Source organism: Euleptes europaea, chromosome 14 (assembly GCF_029931775.1).
Source record: "Euleptes europaea isolate rEulEur1 chromosome 14, rEulEur1.hap1, whole genome shotgun sequence".
Taxonomy (NCBI): domain Eukaryota; kingdom Metazoa; phylum Chordata; class Lepidosauria; order Squamata; family Sphaerodactylidae; genus Euleptes; species Euleptes europaea.
In genome coordinates, this window is record NC_079325.1 from 5527801 (window position 1) to 5546268 (window position 18468).

General features: G+C 50.2%; 1 protein-coding gene and 1 non-coding gene across 2 annotated transcripts in view; both read right to left on the bottom strand.

The window, feature by feature from the left end:
* The window catches only part of LOC130487366 (nectin-1-like), a 152804-nt gene that overhangs the window by 68409 nt on the left and 65927 nt on the right, over positions 1-18468 (bottom strand). The gene's annotated exons all lie outside the window — the stretch shown is intronic.
* Positions 10473-10544, bottom strand: TRNAA-AGC (transfer RNA alanine (anticodon AGC)). Its single transcript has one exon. It is a non-coding gene; the product is annotated as a tRNA-Ala (tRNA).

Sequence of the window (18468 nt, forward strand, 5' to 3'; positions counted from 1 at the left end):
CAACTGATCCCCAGGAGATAGAGATTAGTTAACCTGGAGAAAATGGCCACTCTGGCAATTGGGTTCTACAGCATTGAAGTCCCTCCCTTTCCCAAACCCCACCCTCCTCAGGCTCTGCCCCAAAAACCTCCTGCCGGTGGCAAAGAAGGACCTGGCAACCGTATGCCTACACCTGAGAACTGGTACAACAGACTAGCTCGGATAAGAAGGTGTGATCAGGGAGATCACCAGCTCAAATCTCATCACAGCCACCAGGCCAGCCAGTGAGTTAAGAAAACTAATCTCTCTCTACCCATATTCAGTTATTTTCATGTGGTCTGAGGCAGAAGAACAAGATCTGAGTTCAGTAGCACCAAGATTTCTCAGGGCATCAGCTTTCCAGAGTCAAAGCTCCCTTTGCCCTGATGAAGAGAGTTTTGATTCTTATATCCTTAAAGACTGGAAATCTTGTTGATCTTGAAGGTGCTAGTGGACTTGAATCTTGCTTTCACACATGGGTATGCGGACTACCTTGCAGGGGTGTCATAAGAATGACCATGACCATGCATGTGAAACACTCTGAACAGCCATATAAACGCTTGATGTGATATTGATTACTATTATTGTTGAGGCCAAACTCAACCCTAGCCTATCCAAGTGCCTGCCAACCTCCTCAAACTCCATCCTCTCTTTGAGCAGCTTGGATCGCTACCTCCTCAGCTCCTCCCTCCCTCCTTCCTTTCTTCCATCCCTGCTTCTTCCATCCCATTCTTCTCTAGGGCCTTCTGCCTGCCCTGACTCTCTGTGATACCACAAAAGCTCAGCCAATGGCAGCCAGATACCTTCTTCCCCCCAATCCCTCTCTGTGTCAACCTCTGAGGTGGCTGTATCACCCCTAGAGGCTCCATAATCTCTACCCAACACCCCCTTAGTGTATAGGACATAGATGATTTCTTGACAACAAGGAGTGAAAAAGGAGAGAAGAACCTACCACTTTTTTAATGGGGCTGTGGCTTTCCAGTAGCCTTCTGAAGAAGAAGAGTTGGTTTTTATACCCCAATTTTCTCTACCTTAAGAAGAATCAAACCGCCTTCCCTTCCTCTCCCCACAACCATCACCTTCCCTTACCCTCCCCACAACAGACACCTTGTGAGGTAGGTGAGGCTGAGAGAGTTCAGAGAGGACCGTGACTAGCCCAAGGTCACCCAGCAGGCTTCATGTGGAGAAGTGGGGAATCAAACCCGGCTCTCCAGATTAGAGTCCACCGCTCTTAACCACTACACCACTCTGGCTCTCAACGTGGCTCTTTGGAAGCACTCTCAGGGGTCTGTTATGAAGAACAGATATTCCTGACAGACACTTGCCAATCTTCCCTTGCAATGTGCCAAATGTTGGCCACTTTCTAGGCTGCCCACTCATTTCAGGCAAAGCAAGCTGGAGGTCCCAACATCCCTTGGCACAAATCGGGTGTGTGCTACAAGGCAATAGCCGTGGTCAGTGGTATCAGGCCCCAGGTTCAATCCCAGGTCTCTCCAAGGGCCACAGAGGTCAGGCGCTGGGAACAAACTTTTTCTGGCTCGTACTCTGGAGACGCAGAGAAGAAGATGCCAAGCTAGATGGACCAGTTGTCTGACTACAAAGGGGTCTGGATTAGTTCATATGTTCAGACCCCAAGAGAGGATCAAAAGGAGACAGGGTGATCAGCTGGTGTTCCCTGGAGGCAGGACATTTGGAGACCTCTTTGTTCAAGATGCCAAGAAAAAGTTAACCTTTGCTTCAGAGCTCCATCATAGCATGCCTACATCTACCTGGTGGTGGTGGAAAGTGCTGTCAAGTGACAGCCGACTTACGGTGACCCCCTCATGGGGTCTTCGGGACAAGAGAGGTTCAGAGGTGGTTTGCCTTTGCTTGCCACTGCACACCAACCCTGGACTTCTTGGGTGGTCTCCCATCTAAGCAATAAGCAGGGACACCCCTGCTTAGCTTCTGAGATCAGATCAGGCTAGCCTGGGCCATCGAGCTCAAGTCAAGATATGAGCAGAGGTTGTTTGCCATTGACTGTCTCTGTGTAGCGACCCTGGACTTCATAGACTGATAGAAGCATAGAGTTGGAAGGGACCACCAGGGTCATCTAGTACAACCCCCTGCACAATGCAGGAAATTCACAACTCACTCACTCCCCCCCCACACACCCCAGTGACCCCTACTCCATGCCCAGAAGATGGCCAAGATGCCCTCCCTCTCATGGTCTGCCTAAGATCATAGAATCAGCACTGCTGAAAGATGGCCATCTAGCCTCATTGGTCTCCCATCCAAGTACGGGCCGACCCTGCTTAGCTTCCCAAGATTGACAAGATCGAGCTAGTCTGGACAATCCGGGTGTAGAACTACATCTACCTCAGCTGGGCTATGCCCCCAAGTTCATGAGACTCATTCAATAAAGCCGCTGCTCAAGAAAGATGCTGTGAAAGGGAGGCTTCCCCGCCCCCCTCGAACAGTGAGACTATCTTCCCAGGCTCCCGGCCCCGTCAGCTAATTGTTCCTGATCCCCTTCCGAGACGCCTGCCCAAAGTACAATCCATCATTTGGGAGAGAAGAAAATTGGTAAAATGCCGGTAATTTGGGGTTTGGCTAATGGGATTTCGCATGCTGAGAGCTTCAGCTGGCAGCGAGTAACGGAAAGGCAGCAGAACACAGAGGCTGACGGGGCCGAGATCAGAGCCATCCCCGTGGGCATGAAGGTGCCCCATTATCCTTCCCCCCCCAGGCGGCTGCCTTTGTTCTCTCCGGCAGCCTGGAGCCCCAAGAGATCAGTGGTGAGAAAAGAGCCGAAGGTGGACCAGACAGAGCCGGAATTACAGGTTGCGCTGAGTGACTCAACCGGAGCATTATCATCCGCATAAGACACCATCTCGAGGTTTGGATGAATCCAAGAGCCCATGGGAAATTGCCTGCCGAGCATACACGCGAGGAGAAAGAACTGGCAATGGACCCTCAGATCCACCAGTTCTCTAGAGCCATTCTCTGGCACGAACCGCATCTGGGGCCAGGAATGACTTTGCCTCTGTACAGCCTGGAGCAGAGATCCCTCGGGAAAGTTGACTGCCTGCGGCAGAAAACCCAAGTACCACAACTCCTCCACAATACTTAGTCTACTTCCCAAAGTTCTTGCAAAAACTTGCACACAGAGAATACAAATGACGTTAGGAAATGCCGTCAAGTTGCAACCAACAGAAGAAGAAGAAGAAGAAGAAGAAGAAGAAGAAGAAGAGGAGGAGGAGGAGAAGGAGGAGGAGGAGAGTTGGTTTTTATATGCCGATTTTCTCTCCATCCTAAGGCGAATCAAACCGGCTTACAATATCCTTTCCTTCTTCTCCCCACAACATACCTCCCTGTGAGGTATGTGGGGCTGAGAGCTCAGAGAGAACTGTGACTAGCCCAAGGTCACCCAGTTGGCTTCCTCCTTAGTCAGAGCAAAGGTCCATCCCAGCATCCTGTTCCCTGCTTTGGCCACTTAAATTAAGAAGAAGAAGAGGAAGAGTTGGGTTTTTTTATGCTGATTTTCTCTACCTTTTAAGGAGAATCAAACCAGCTTACAATCTCCTTCCCTTCCTCTCCCCACAACAGACACCTTGTGAGGTGGGGGGGGGGGAGCTGAGAGAGTTCAGAGAGAACTGTGACTAACCCAAGGTCACCCAGCAGGCTTCATGTGGAGGAGTGGGGAAACCAACCTGGTTCTCCAGATTAGACTCTGCCGCTCATGTGGAGGAGCGGGGAATCAAACCCCAGTTCTCCAGATCAGAGTCCACAGCTCTTAACTACTACACCACACTGGCTCCCCAGCAAGGGGTTATCAAGGCGAACGAGAAGCAGAGGTGGTTGGCTAGCGCTTTCCTCTGGGGCTTTCCTTTCCAAGTACCGACCCTGCTTGGCTTCCAAGATCTGATGAGTTCAGGCTACACCGTGCTGCCTCCTCTCCAAATACAAATCAGTCATTGACAATTTTGCTGTTCTTGCAGGGTACCCCCAGATTTCCCAACTAAGGCAAGATGCTTCGCCCTGCCAAATGATAGGGCCAGCCTTGGAATCTAGCATGTACTATGGTTTCTGACTCTCGGCCGGTGGTTCAGAAAAGCTAGCCGTGTCTCAAATTGCTTAAGTCCGTGAGGGGAACAAAGGAACCGAGCATGGGAAGCTGTGGAGCCTGACACAATCTTATACATCTCCCACTGAGCTCAAAGGGACTTACTGCCAAGTAAGCAGATTCAGAACAGCATTAATCAGTTGTATAGTTGAAAGCAAATTTTGCAAACTCGCGCCTTCAGCTCAAATACCCCCATTTTGACTTGGCTTCACCCTGGCGAAGATCTTTCCCATCCCACACTGTGTCATTTCCTTCTTTCATCCCCCCCCCCCACACAACACGTACACTTTTTAACAGCATGATTAGTGTCAGCTCTGTATGGATCGCATAAAAATGGTAGGAACGTGGCGGACTTTAAATGCCAAGGAAAGAAGCGAAAGGCTCGGCAATAGAAACGAGGCGGGTCGAAACCAACAACACTATAGAAATCGGAAAGGAACAAAAGCGGCGATATTAAGTCATCCCTAATCGGTAGATTGAATCAAATAAAGCTTTTGCCATTCACAATCGGAGTCCGATGGAAGGGGAGTGAAGGGCAAACTCGCATTATTGTTGGAGGCAATTTATTGCAATAGGAAATGAAACAGAAACGGCGTCCTTTCCTTCTCACAATGAGTGGTAGATTCTGCTTATTAAGTTGCAAGCGCTCTCGCACTTCCTTCAGAATCCACAAAGAGGCACTTGTGTGGAGGTTTCCATAATAGACTCCGCTGGGCACTGTGCCCCATCCTGACCCCCCTCTTCCTTCTAGTTTAACCAGGCCAGCGTCTTCTTTTTAATCCAGACTATTTATCTGAGTATTTGCAAACAATCTGTAATGCACAGCTAGACTGCTGGATCGGTTCCCCCATTTTGTGTTTCCTTTGCTGGGCTGCACCCCTTCAGATTACAGGCGGCGGGGGGGGGGGGGTTACATGTCTGAGATCCACCACATTTAAAAAAAACAAACCTGCGCCTAGGAAAATGGGAGGGAAGGCGGCATAGCATAGCCCAATCTCATCAGATTTCAGAAGCTAAGCAGGGTAAGCGCCGAGGAAGACTCTGCAGATGAGGAGGAGGAAGAGTTGGTTTTTATATGCCGACTTTCTCTACCACTTAAGGCAGAATCAAACTGGCTTGCAATCACCTTCCCTTCCCCTCCCCACAACAAACATCCTGTGAGGTAGGTGGGGCTCAGAGAGCTCTAAGAGAGCTGTGACTAGCCCAAGATCAGCCAGCTGGCTTCATGTGGAGGAGTGGGGAAACCAACCCGGTTCACCAGATCAGAGACCACCGCTCCAAACCACCACTCTTAACCACTACACCATGCTGGCTCCCAGGAAGGCAATGGCAAACCACCTCTGCTTCTCACTTGCCTTGATAGCCCCTCGCTGGGGGTCGCCGTAAGTCGGCTGTGATTCAACAGCACTATACACACACTTATCTAGAAAAACAGCATGCCAGAAAGAAGATTAAATTAAGAATCCATCTCCCTGCCATCAGAGTGCTGTATATGCAGAAAACGACCACAGTAAAATATTCAGGATTACCACCCACCCACCCACCCACCCACCAGTGAAGAGATCCCACCTGAGGGGCGCACATGGTACATTCCGGTTCTAATCAATATCTACCCTTCCCATTCTTCCTTGCTTTTAAATGGTTTTATTTAAAAATCAGAAAAAAAACATTTTTAATTTTCATCAAATAAGAGGGCTTATTCTAGTGAGCAATGAATAGAGGGCAGGGTTTGGGACTTCAGCCACATACGATGCCATAGAATCCACCCTCCAAAGCAGCCATTTTCTCCAAGGGGCACTGATCTCTGTAGTGTGGAGACCAGTTGTCATTCCAGATCTCCAGTCTCCAATGAGAAAGTTGGCAACCCTCGCAATGCCCCCTCCTACAAGCCCAGGAGCATCTCCAAACGGAAAGATTTGGTCTGAAGCCTAATCTGCAGAAACTGCATTCAAACGGTTTTTGTTTTTAATAGCTCTGGGCTGTGTGTGTGTGCATTTTTGCTTTTTTTCTGTTTTAATTTCATTTGAAAAAAAGAAAAAGGTTTGAAACCGTAGGCTGATCTGGTGTTCCAGGATTGCAGCCAAAGAGTTGAAATGTTCAGTGAATCATTCACATTTAAAGCTAACCTTCAGATCATGAACAATAATAGTTCCTCGCCACCCCCTAAAGTTGATTGCAGGGCTTCACGATAACATTTCACTGATTTATGTTTGTAAGGAGCAGCAGATATCAAATCTGTTGATGATTAAAGTATCTATATAAAAAATCCTTCTGACAAAGAGAAAGCTTCAATACAGGCAGTTATTTCATACTCACCTGTCAATTTCAACCAGTGAATTGACCGACCCTGTTAAGAGACCACTCAAAGGTACACCACGTTTTGTTCCCTCAACCCACCTGGCTAGGTATACTTCCCCCTCCCCTCTGCCCGTAGCTCCCTGTCTGCTGTTTGCATTGTTCTGAAGGGTACATGGAAATCTCTTTGGAAGACCTCATGTTTCTTTAAAAAAAAAATCCAAATCAAACTGTTTCATTTTTTAGTAGACACGGCAGTTTGGACGCGGTTCCTCTGGCGTACTTTGCATTTTTAATTATAAACTTTACCCCCCAAAATGTCAAGCAGCTCCCCAGGCAGGGAGGAAATGAGCAAGAAAGAAGATTCACTTGTGGTGTTTTCTTTTTTCTCCAAGAGAACTTTTTTTTTTTTAAAGGATGGTTTAGCATGTGGAGAGGAAGCGGAAAAAACACAATGCTCTTTGCATTGAGCTCTACAGAGGTGGATTTAGATGTACCATTCATGGCCCAAACTAGGCCCACGTGACATGTGTCAGTGTGTGCTCAAAATGGACCCCTGGCCAAACTCACCATTCCTTCTTCCCTAGTACCCCTTCCCTAGTACTTTCTGCTCCCTTTCTACCGCTGCGGTGAGTCCGGCTGCTCCCCAGACTTCTTCCCAGAATGAATGTCCGGGTGGGAAACCCCAGTGGGTTACCAGATTCCCAGTGCCACACTGCTTCCAGTTCATTCTGGGAGTAGAGGTGCGTGATACAGCCTTCAGGGAAATTTGAGGGTCTACAGACAATTATGGGACACTACTAGGATCATGTGGGTCTTGGAAGAACCTGGATGGGTACGGAAGCCGAAGGGGAATGTTTTGGATGAGGAGGAAGCGGGGCAGATAAGCCGGAGATCCTCCTGCTGGCAGCCCTCTCCCCCACCCCCCACCACTCAGTGGGCCGGCAGAGGGAAGCCTCTTCCATAGACTTGGCAGGTGTGTCCCTCAACAGGTGTGCCCAAACCATTTCAAGGCCAGTCAGTGTAGCATAAAATGTGTGGGGGATCATGCCCCCCCCAGTCAGCCCAGGAAACTGGCTGAATGATTTTGGGTCAATCTCTCTCTCAGTTTAACTTGGTTGCTGCGTGGATAAAATGGAGCGGGGACAATAGAGATGACGCTTCAACTCCTCGGAAGGGTGGGATAACACGTGACAGATAAGCACAGGAGGGACAATTCTCATTAGCCAAAGGTGTTGTTTTGGCCCCTGGTTGACTGCCTCTCCAAGGTGTTAACGGTGAACAGTGGAAAATGAACGGTGTGGTGTCTTTGTTAAGGATGTTTGCTCTTAATGCAAAATTGCTCAACACTTGATTGCACATGCATATTCCTTGCTGGATGGCGGGTGCCAGAATGTGGTCTGAATGCATGTGGTACAGTTTGCTAAAGCTCACCAAGTCAGTGGTTGAAGGGGAGAGCTCCTTGGAACCCCCCTCACCATGTTTATTATTATTATTTTAAAATATTTCTTTATATCTTGCCTTTCTCCTCAGTGGAGACCCAAAGCGACTCACATCATTCCTCCCTTCCATTTAATTCTCACAACAGCCCTGTGAGGTAGGCGAATCTGAGACTGTGCAACTGGTCCAAGCTTCCATGGCAGAGCAGGGGGTTCGAACCAGGGTTTCCCAGATCCGACAATCTAACCACTACACTGTCTCTTGTACACTGGGCTAAGTTCCATGATGGAGTAAGTCTGGGGTAAAAATGCAATATATAATAAACTAAACTAAAGATGATTGTTCCGTGTGCAGAAAAGAGCAACCAAAATGATCAGGGGGCTAGAGCAACTGCCCTATGAGGAGCAGTTAAAAGGCTTGGAGCTGGTTAGCTTGGAAAGAAGGCAGTTAAGAGAAGACATGATAGAAGCCTATAAAATTATGCATGGTATGGAGAGATTGGACAGGGAGAAGCTTTTCTCCCTCTCTCATAATACTAGAACATGGGGTCATCTGCTGAAGCTGGAGGGTGAGAGATTAAAAACTGATAAAAGTTCACACAATGCATAGTTGAATTGTGGAACTCCCTGCCCCAGGATGTGGTGATGGCTGCCAACTTGGAAGGCTTTAAGAGGGGAGTGGACATGTTCATGGAGGAGAGGGGTATTCATGGCTACTAGTAAAAATGGGTACTAGTCATGATGCATACCTATTCTCTCCAGTGTCAGAGGAACATGCCTATTATCTTTGGTGCTGAGGAGCACAGGCAGGACCATGCTGCTGCAGTCGTCTTGCTTGTGGGCTTCCTAGAGTCACCTGATTGTCCACCGTGGGAACAGACTGCTGGACTTGATGGTCCTTGGTCTGATCCAGCAGGGCCTTTCTTATGTTCTTATGGGGTCTCCAACTGGTGGCCCATGGGCTAGCGGCAGCCGTTGAAGCTCCTTCACCCGCCCCCTCGGTGGCAAAACTGCTGTCAGTCATGAGAAAATGCTGGATCGTCCATGTACCCCATACCTTCAAAGCTCTCTTTCGACAGTGATGGCAGCCGTTATTTAGAGGACCTGACAAGCCGTGAAAGGGTCTGAAGGACAGAACAGGCCCGGGGAAAACAGAAATTAGCCATCCCTGGCTTAGTCGGGCTGCAGGGGTTTTGGGTCTCATTTTTAAGAGAACAAGAACATTTTCCCATTTGGCGGGAGTCAGGCAAATGCAGCCTTGCTGCAGGAGAAATGGGGAAGCGGTGAGAAAAATCTGCATCGGTGCAGTAAAATATCATCATTGCAGGATATTTTGACAGGTTGAGCCACAAAGGATGTCTGAGTGAAGGTGGACACTCGAGTGGCAGGAGGAGGAGGAGGAAGAGGAGGAGGAGGAGGAGGAGGAGGAAGAGGAAGAGAAAGAGAAAGAGGAAGAAGAAGAGCTGGTTTTTATATGCCGACTTTCTCCACCACTTAAGGAAGAATCAAACTGGCTCACAATCACCTTCCCTCCCCCTCCCCACAACAGACACCCTGTGAGGTAGGTGGGGCTGAGAGAGCTGTGACTAGCCCAAGGTCACCCAGCTGGCTTCATGTGGAGGAGTGGGGAAACAGGAGTGGGAAAACAGATCCAGTCCCCCAGATTAGCCTCTGCCACTCATGTGAAGGAGTGGGGAATCAAACCCGGTTCTCCAGATCAGAGTCCACTGCTCTTAACCACTACACCACCCTGGCTCTCCATGGGAGTCATTTGCTTCCAGACAATCTTAATGCTCCCGTCCTGAAATTTGCTGCTTAGGCAGGTAAGGCCCCCACCCCAATTGTCAGATTCTCAGCACGCCGCAATGGGAAAGGCACACCCACACACTGGAAAAGTCTGTTCCTCGGCATTTGCCACCAAACGCAGCGCTCTCCCACGAAAACCGCCTCTCGGCAAAAAGCAACGCCCAGCAAGGGAAAGTTAGCCCGCTCTGCCCTTTTTGGGCTAAGCCAACCCCAAAGGGAGGGGATTGCCTCCCCAAACCGGTTTGGATCCTTCTGGTCACAATGTGTTGGGGGGGGGGGGGAGAGGAGGGTTCAGGTTCTGCCGCTTTCCAAAAACTGAAGGAAATAGTTAAAGGGAATTCAACAGCAGACTCCCCGGATGGGAATTAAGAGGAATCAACAGCAGACTCCAGAGATGAAAGTCCAGCGGCACCTGAAGGATTCACGTTTATTTCAGTGGGTGTTTTTTGTGCGTCATCGATTGCTTCTTCAGAAATCAAACTGAGAATCCTTTTTTATGGGTTTGGTTACAGGCCCCATAATGAAGGTTTCTCGGTTTCATTTCCCTCCACATATCAGAGGAAGTGCGCTGGGACTCACAACAACTCATATTGAAATAACTTTTATTTTGCTACAACGGACTAACATTCCTATCCCTTTGCAGTTACCTGGCTCGGCCCCCTTTACGGGGATACACACAAACACGTAAGCTGCCTTATATCGAATGAGATCTTTTGGCTCATCAAGATCAGGATTGTCTACTCCGGCTGGCAGCTCTTCAGGGTCTCAGGCAGAGGTCTTTCACATCACCTGCTCCCTGGTCCTTTAACTGGAGATGCCGGGGATTGAGCCCGGGACCTTCTGCATGCTAAGCAGATGCTCTACCACTGAGCCACAACCCCTCCCCGTAAGGTAGAGTAAGGTGTATCCTCTATCAGCTCTGCTGGCCACAACACACACTTCTGAGGTTGACTACCTACATTTTCTGGATCTGCGTATGCACACAGGATGCTGATTAGAGACTCAGGATCCACACACACACCAGCACAATGTGTGATGTTCATTTATTGGATGTGTCCATCCCCAGCCTTTCTGCTATTATGGAACCCATGCTGGCTTACACAGGATACCCAGGGTGTCTCCCATCCATGTAATGACAGGGCCGCTCGAGGCAGTTTACCACTCGGTGTGCCCTTCTTCTCGGCATCCTCTGTTGGCACCACTGGCAGCACCTCTGGAGCCAAGCTGGTAACACACAGTACTGGGCGGACACGCATCTTCTCCCATGATGCCCTGGGCGATTTGTCATCTCTGGGGTTGCTCGGGTGCTGGAATGTATCAGATGGCCCAAGCGGTGTCAAGACCCAGACTCGCTTAGCGTTAGCAAAAAAGCTGCTGCATTTAGAGTCCTCTAACCAGACCCCTGGACCCATTTCCTTTTGCCCTGCTCAGCATCAGGAGGCAAAATTTGAGATGAAAGCCAGGGCCCGGAAGAGCCATCTTCCACTATAGGTTGGCACACAGCCGAGGACTTCCTGGGTGCCCATTTTGCATCTTAGTGGGCAAAACCATGATCCAAGAACCACAGTACAGCCGATTCCTATCCTCTGGGACAGTGGTTCCCAAACTGTGCTCCATGGAGCACTTGACGCGCCGCAAAACATCTCCTAGCGGTAGACTCTGATCTGGAGAACCGCGTTCAATTCTCCACTCCTCCACGTGAGCGGCAGAAGCTAACCTGGTGAACCAGGATGGTTTCCCCACTCCTACATGTGAATCCAGCTGGGTGGCCTTGGGCTAGTCACAGTTCTCTTGAGAGCTCTCTCAGCCCCACCTACCTCACAGGGTGTCTGTTGTGGGGAGGGGAAGGTGATTATAAGCCAGTATGAGTCTCCCTTAAGTGGTAGAGAAAGTCAGCATATAAAAACCAACTCTTCTTCTTCTAGTGCTCTGTGAAGAGATTGGCAAGAAAAATACTACTGTTATTTGGTTTAGTATATAGGTGCTAGGTGAAAATTAGTGCTCTGTGATGAATTTCTCTCCTGAAAAGTGCTCCATGACTCAAAAAGTTTGGAAAACTCTGCTCTGGGGAATCTCTCACTCGTCCAGAATTATCCTCCCTAGAACCATCTTTACCCTTTTCCCGGAATCCCGCTTTCCTCTCCGTTCATCTCGCTCCCTGCGTCTTCCCCTCCGTAATACAGGCATAAAATCAAGGCATTTTAATCCCTCTCCTCCACCTCCTGCCCCTAAATTCCTCGCCATTTACGGTGAATCCCTGCTTGGCCCCAACCGCTCCGAGCGGCCGAATGAGGAGGTTTTTCCCCCTTTGCCGTGAACCAAAGGTCTCCTGCCTAGCCAGGCCAGTTATCTGGAGACAGCTGTTTGGCTTAGAAGGCTGTTAAGCCATTTTAATTACCTCGGATCAGTGGGAAAAGCAGGCGGCTGCGTGGAAGGCGAGTCCAGCTGCCCCCAAAGGGGCCGGGATATCTCACTAAGAGCTGCTTGTTGATGTTCTGTTTGATTAAATTCTGACATGAGAGCCAGGGAGGCTCCGAGCTTGCTGGGGAGAGCTAATCTAACAAAACCTTCAAGAGGGAGAGAGAGATCCATCGCTGAGCCCGCTGCAAGCAAAAAGTCCTGTGTTTTTTTTTTAGTGGGGGGGAATACAAGCGGCTTCTGCCATAATGGTCAGGCCAGGACTAAATCCCCTTTTACAAACGCCACACGGCTCTTCAGCATTGGAGAGATTTTGGCCTGGCCTGCTCCTAGGGAAAGAAAGAGGGGGGGAAATCCAAGCAGCTCCAGCCATAACCCCGGGATATTTGTATGCTTAAAACTGTAATTATGCACCAAGGAAATCCAGCCACACCACCTTGAAAACCTGTATTCTGCATCTTGCACAGATAATGCAAAGACCGGGGCTTTTTGCGTGGCAGGACTCACTGGTCTGGAATTCAGGCACCTTTTTCTGGGCCCTCCCAAGCACAGAGGGGGAACTGGGGGAAATCAGTACAGGGGACTAGAGCAAATGCCCTATGAGGAGCGGTTAAAACACTGAGGGCTGTTTGGCTTGGAAAGAAGGCTGTTAAGGGGAGACATGATCGAGGTCTATAAAATGATGAATTGATAGGCATTGTGGTTTTCTTGGCCTTGTGATTTGATGTGGGAAACGGCTCAATCGGTAATTGCCATCCATCCTGATAAGACGTCATGCTGGGGGAAAGTAAGGCTCTGGAAAAACAGGCCTGCATCATGACGCATACTTTGTTTAACCAGTTTGAAGACGCTAGTTTTGTAACTTGGGGGGGGGGGGGCTTTGCAGGGAAGAGGTAGACACTCTGTGTATGTGCACACACACCCGTGCACACAAAAGCACATTTTGCAAGGGTACGGTCAAGCGTTTTCGAGTGTTCAAGAGGGATGCTTATAAAAATGCAAGTGGTTTCGGTTCACCAGGGGGATATTTGCTCTTCATTAGTTCGCAGCTACATGGGGCACTGAAGCGCCAGCCTTCAGGGAAAAAACTCCAGCGCTCTTAAGACCACTGCTTAATAATACTTTGCATTTCTAATGGTGTCTTTCACCTACAACACTTCAGTAAGCCTTACAGCAACTCCATGACGGCGTCATTAACCCCACATTTGCTAGGGTTGCCAACCTCCAGGTACTAGCTGGAGATCTCCTGCTATTACAACTGATCTCCAGCTGATAGAGATCAGCTCCCCTGGAGAAAATGGCCACTTTGTCAATTGGACTCTATGGCATTGAAGTCCCTCTCCTCCCCAAACCCCACCCTCATCAGGCTCCGCCCCCCAAAAAACCCGCCACTTGCAGAAAGGGACCTGGCAACCCTACGTATTGCAGACTTGGGTGGCGAGACTGGTGACCTTACCAAGACTCTCCAGCATTGGGGTCCCCAACGCGGTGCACCGTGGTGCCTGCCGACATTTTCTGGCGCCCGCCAAGTGTTTTTTATAAAATGCATGGGGCCAAGTGGGGCTTTTGCCCAGCAAGGCTTCTGATTGGTGTGCAGATTTTCAAAAACCTTGCTTTGGCAGCAACACCTGCCACCGCACCACAAGGATCTTCATGGTGTGATTGGAGGTAAGATGAGGCAGCCATTTTGTAGATGGCTCCACCTCTTGAAGCTGCCATTCTGTGGCTGTGCCCACCACGTTGTGTCAGAATTTCAAAGGCGCCCGCAGGCTCAAAGGGATTGGGGAGCCCTGGTCTAGAGAGTTCACGGATGAGATGGCATTTGAACCACTGGGCTCACAGCTCAAGCTCTTTACCGCTAGGCTGACTCTTCCATCCTCAACGATGCTTGCACTGCTAATTGTTTTCTGAACACAATCATTCGAAATTTTACTGTGCGGAGAGTCCTTCCTCCGCACACCCCGCCCATTTTATCAAATTGACATTAAGGGGGTCGGAATCACTGCCAAGTAACCCTTTCCACCTCGAGGGGGTTGTGCGAATGGGCTCTCAGCTTTGCTGTGTGAAGAGATGCAGGCAGATTTACGACAATCCGATCAAGGAGGAAACTTGCGCGACGAGTGCCAACTCCAATTAAAATCCCATGGTTTTTTAAAGAAATCCAAAATTTCAACCTACGATCTGGCAAAGTAAAGGAAATGCATCAATCCAATCAATTAATGACTTTGGGATGAAAATAAACCTGTTATCTGAGCCCTGGTGTAAAGCCATGAGCCAACACTATGCTTTGATGATGATGATGATGATGAAGAAGAAGAGGAAAAAGAAGAGGAAGAAGAGGAAGAGGAAAAAGTGGAAGAAGAAGAGAAAGAAGAGGAGGAGGAAGAAGAGTTGTTTTTTATATGCCGACTTCCTCTACCACTTAAGGCAGGATCAAACTGGCTTACAATCACCTTCCCTTCCCCTCCCCACAACAGACACCCGTTGAGGTAGGTGGGGCTGAAAGAGTGCGACTAGCCCAAAGTCACCCAGCTGGCTTCACGTGTAAGAGTGGGGAAACCAACCCGGTTCACCCGATTAGCCTCCGCCGCTCATGTGGAGGAGTGGGGAATCAAACCCAGTTCTCCAGATCAGAGTCCACGGCTCCAAACCACTGCTCTTAACCGCTACATCACACTATGTAAATATCCCCCCATCAGCCAAACGCTTGATTGCCCCCGCGATCCCTGAGGCCGTTCAGATAAACGAAGCCATAAAAGCAAACAAGAAAAGAGCTGCGCTAAGGAGTGCAGGAGAATCCCAAGGACCAAAGCCGGTACCCCAAAACTCCTCTCGGCTGTCAAGGTGCTTCAAAGGCGCGAGATCGTAATTCATCAAAAATGACATCCACCAGCTTATTAGACTCCCCAAATGTTTAGGCACATCAAAGGCTTCCCGCTCTCCCCCTTCCTTTGCCGGAGTTCCAAGATCCTTCTGGTGCCAACAGTAAGCCCAAAGGCACCCTATGAGCATCTGTCCCAGTACAGACTAAGCCCCCTCCCCGTTAAGCTCTTCCCCGCATCCATGCGCCCAATCACGAGCGCGCATACGAAACAGCCCTTAGCCTGGCTCCGTCGCCAACTGTTCATGACCCAATTTACAGAAACACATTCGAACAATGGATTCCCCCCTGCCCTCCCGATTCAGATCTGAATTTTCTTATTTGCTGCACTCGGTGGGAGAAACAATTTAGCGTGGCTATTTTCGGCTGGGTTTGATGAGTTTGAGGCTACCTGCGTTGACTCTGCCCTGGCACTGAAAAAGCAGCACAGTAGTTTCTCTCCGGCACATCCCACCATATTATTAATAATAGTTTGCACTTCTGTGGGACATTATCTCCATCCTGATGCCTGGAGCCGAACGAGAGCAGCATTTGTTACAGTGATTTCCGAAACACTCCCCACGCTTAATTTTGTTCTAATCCTCACAACAGACTTGTAAGGCAGGCTAACATTGTTATTCCTGTATGAAAGAGGGGAAGGGGCTAGGGTTGCCAACCTCCAGGTACTAGCTGGAGATCTCCCGCTACGACGACTGACTTCCCGCTGACAGAGATCAGTTCACCTGGAGAAAATGGCTGCTTGACAATTGGACTCTATGGCATCGAAGTCCCTCCCTTTCCCAAACCCCACCCTCCTCAAGCTCCGCCCCCAAAACCTCCCGCCGGTGGCAAAGAGAGACCTGGCAACCCTAGAAGGGGCCGAGAGAGTGTGTTTGCTAAGGTCACTTCGGCAGGGCCAGCCAGTCCACTAGGTGCACCCAGGTGATCACATAGGGCACCAGAGGTAAAGGGGAGCCAACCAGCCCCATCACTGTCCCAGCCATGGCGTTGGGGTCTGCTGCAGCAAGCGGTGGCCCCAGGAACCCTCCCCCAGGGGGGCCCTATTCCTATTTCTCCCACACACAATCTGGGAAGGGGATGAGGAGGATAGGAAGCAGCTTCCCACCTCTGCACAATAGGCAAGGGACGCTTCCCCACCCTGGCCCAGGTGCTCAAAATCCTTGGGTTAGTCCTGCACTTATGCTGCTTCCAGACTGTGAGGGTTTTCTGTGTTGCTTCCATGGCCACTGCAAATGCACAGCCATATGTGCTGGCGATGGAAGATCCATATGGGGACTTCCCTGTGACCCATCTCCCCCCACCCCCAGTGACATTTCCCTTCTACATCTGCTCTGCAGTGACTTCACATGGGCTTTCGGGGTCACAATCATCCCGGCCACCTCGGCAATTTGCCACCCTTCTTTTTCACACACGCACGATTGCGCCATGTCAAAGCAGAAATAATATCCCTCCAGTTGTCTTACTATTTCCCTTCCCCATTGCTTTCAGGGCGTCAGCACAAAAAGCACTGCCTGCACTGCTCCCCTTATCTCTCTGCAATGAAAAGATAAATGGGGATGGTTCACTATAGCACAATAGCATTTATCAGGTTTTTTGTTTGTTTGTTTGTTTGTTTGTTTGTTTTTAAGAGCCTGCAAAAACCCTGTGGCAGCCTGGCAGGAAATGTTATCCATGAGGGGCTGACAGCCGGAAAACAGCACCAAAGTGGGCAGGACCTTTGCCACAGGAAAATGCACACCATTCCTTCCATGTGATGTGCTAATGGACAGTGTTCTTTCCAAAATGATTACAATAAAGCAGGTTTGGGGGAAAAGCATACTGAGGATGAGGAAAATGTGGAAAGAGAAACCAGAGAAATGCAAAAGCGCCTCACTTTGGAAGCCAAGGCACAGAAAAAAACCTCTGTGTGGAAGGAGCCTTAGTGAATTTACAGCTGGGTAGGATTCGAACTGGGGACCTGTCCAACTACATCCTACGGTCTCAGCCACTGTACTACACCAGCTCCTATGAGGCAGGCCAGAGGCTGACCGGATGGGGCAAGAAACAAGACAGAAGCATACTATTCTTGGGGTGGTGGTGGTGACACAATTAAGCACACGGGCCGTCATGTCGAGAGAGAAGCCTGTAGTTCCCCTGATAATCTGCTCCCGTTTCTGTGCAAAGGCCTGCCTTAGGTCAGGACCTCAGCAAAGCCGCCAGCTTGTTTCCCTGTCAGTACTATGGGAAGGGTTGCCAACAATGGGTTGGGACATTCCTGGAGATTTTGGGGAGGAACTTGGAGGCGGAAGGGTTCGGGGAAGGGAGGGACCTCAGTGAGACATAATGCCACAGAGGCCACCCTCCAAAGCAGCCATTTTCACCAGGCGATCAACATTACCCTGTGCATGTAAGAAATGGGCACGAGAGTTTAGCAGTGACACATCCCTTCCTGCCCTCCCTCTTATGATCTGCCTAAGTTTTGAGAATCAGATGTCAGATGGCCCTCGAGGTAGAGCCTGGAGATCTCCTAGTATTGCAGCTGATCTGCTGGCGGCAGAGATCAGTTCCCCCGGAGAAAACGGTTGTTTTGGAAGGGGGGCTCCATGGTGTTATACCCTGGCTGAGCTTCCTTCCCCCCCAACCCTCATCCTCCCCAGGCCCGATCCCCAAATCTCCAGGAATTTCCCAACATGGAGTTGGCAACCCTAGCAAACTCGCACCCACTTCCTTTCCTCCTCCTTCTGCAACCCTGTCCTACCACGCTAGGTTGCTGTGGCAAAATCACTGAGTCAACGGACTGCGTGCAAAAAACGCTCCGAGCCTTTGATGGAGCGGTACAGCGTCAGTACCCAGCATTAGTAACACTGGCCACAGGCCGAGAGACGCCCACTTCCTTTCCAGGCCTCGCAGGCCATCCTCGCAGGGCTGGCAGGATCTCTTTTGGCCCTGCTCCCTCCCGCCGAAGCGCTTCCATCTGCTCCCACTTGGCTCCCCTCACACCTTGCTGCCTTTCCCCAGGCATAAGGAGAGGCACAGTTTCGATCTCACGCGAGCCGGGGTCTCCCACTGTACTTTCTGGTCCCCATCATCACCACTCCCCCCCCCTGCCAAAAACTCGGTGCTTCTCTGGGAAGCCGCGCCCTGCTCCGTTCCAGCTGCGACTTGCAAGTTTTCAAGTGCTTGCTGGGCTTGGGCAGTGCATGCCAAGACCTGCCACAGCCCTTCTCTCCGCCTCGCTTTGAACAGGCGCGGAAGCTGGCCGGGCCCCTCGATGGTAGCTGTGCTTCTGCAAGAGCACCGGGGGCCTGGAAAACCGCCTTCCTCTCCAGGCTGCCGGAGGAGGATCGGCTGCATCCCGTTCTCACCAAGTTGCCAACCTTCAGGTGGGGCCTGGGGGTCTCCCGGAATTACGACTGATTTCCAGACTACAGAGTTCAGCTGCCCTGGAGAAAAATGCCAGCTTTGGTGGGTGGACTCTGCAGCATCACACCCCTGCAGAGCTCCCTCCACAAACCCCACCTTCCCCA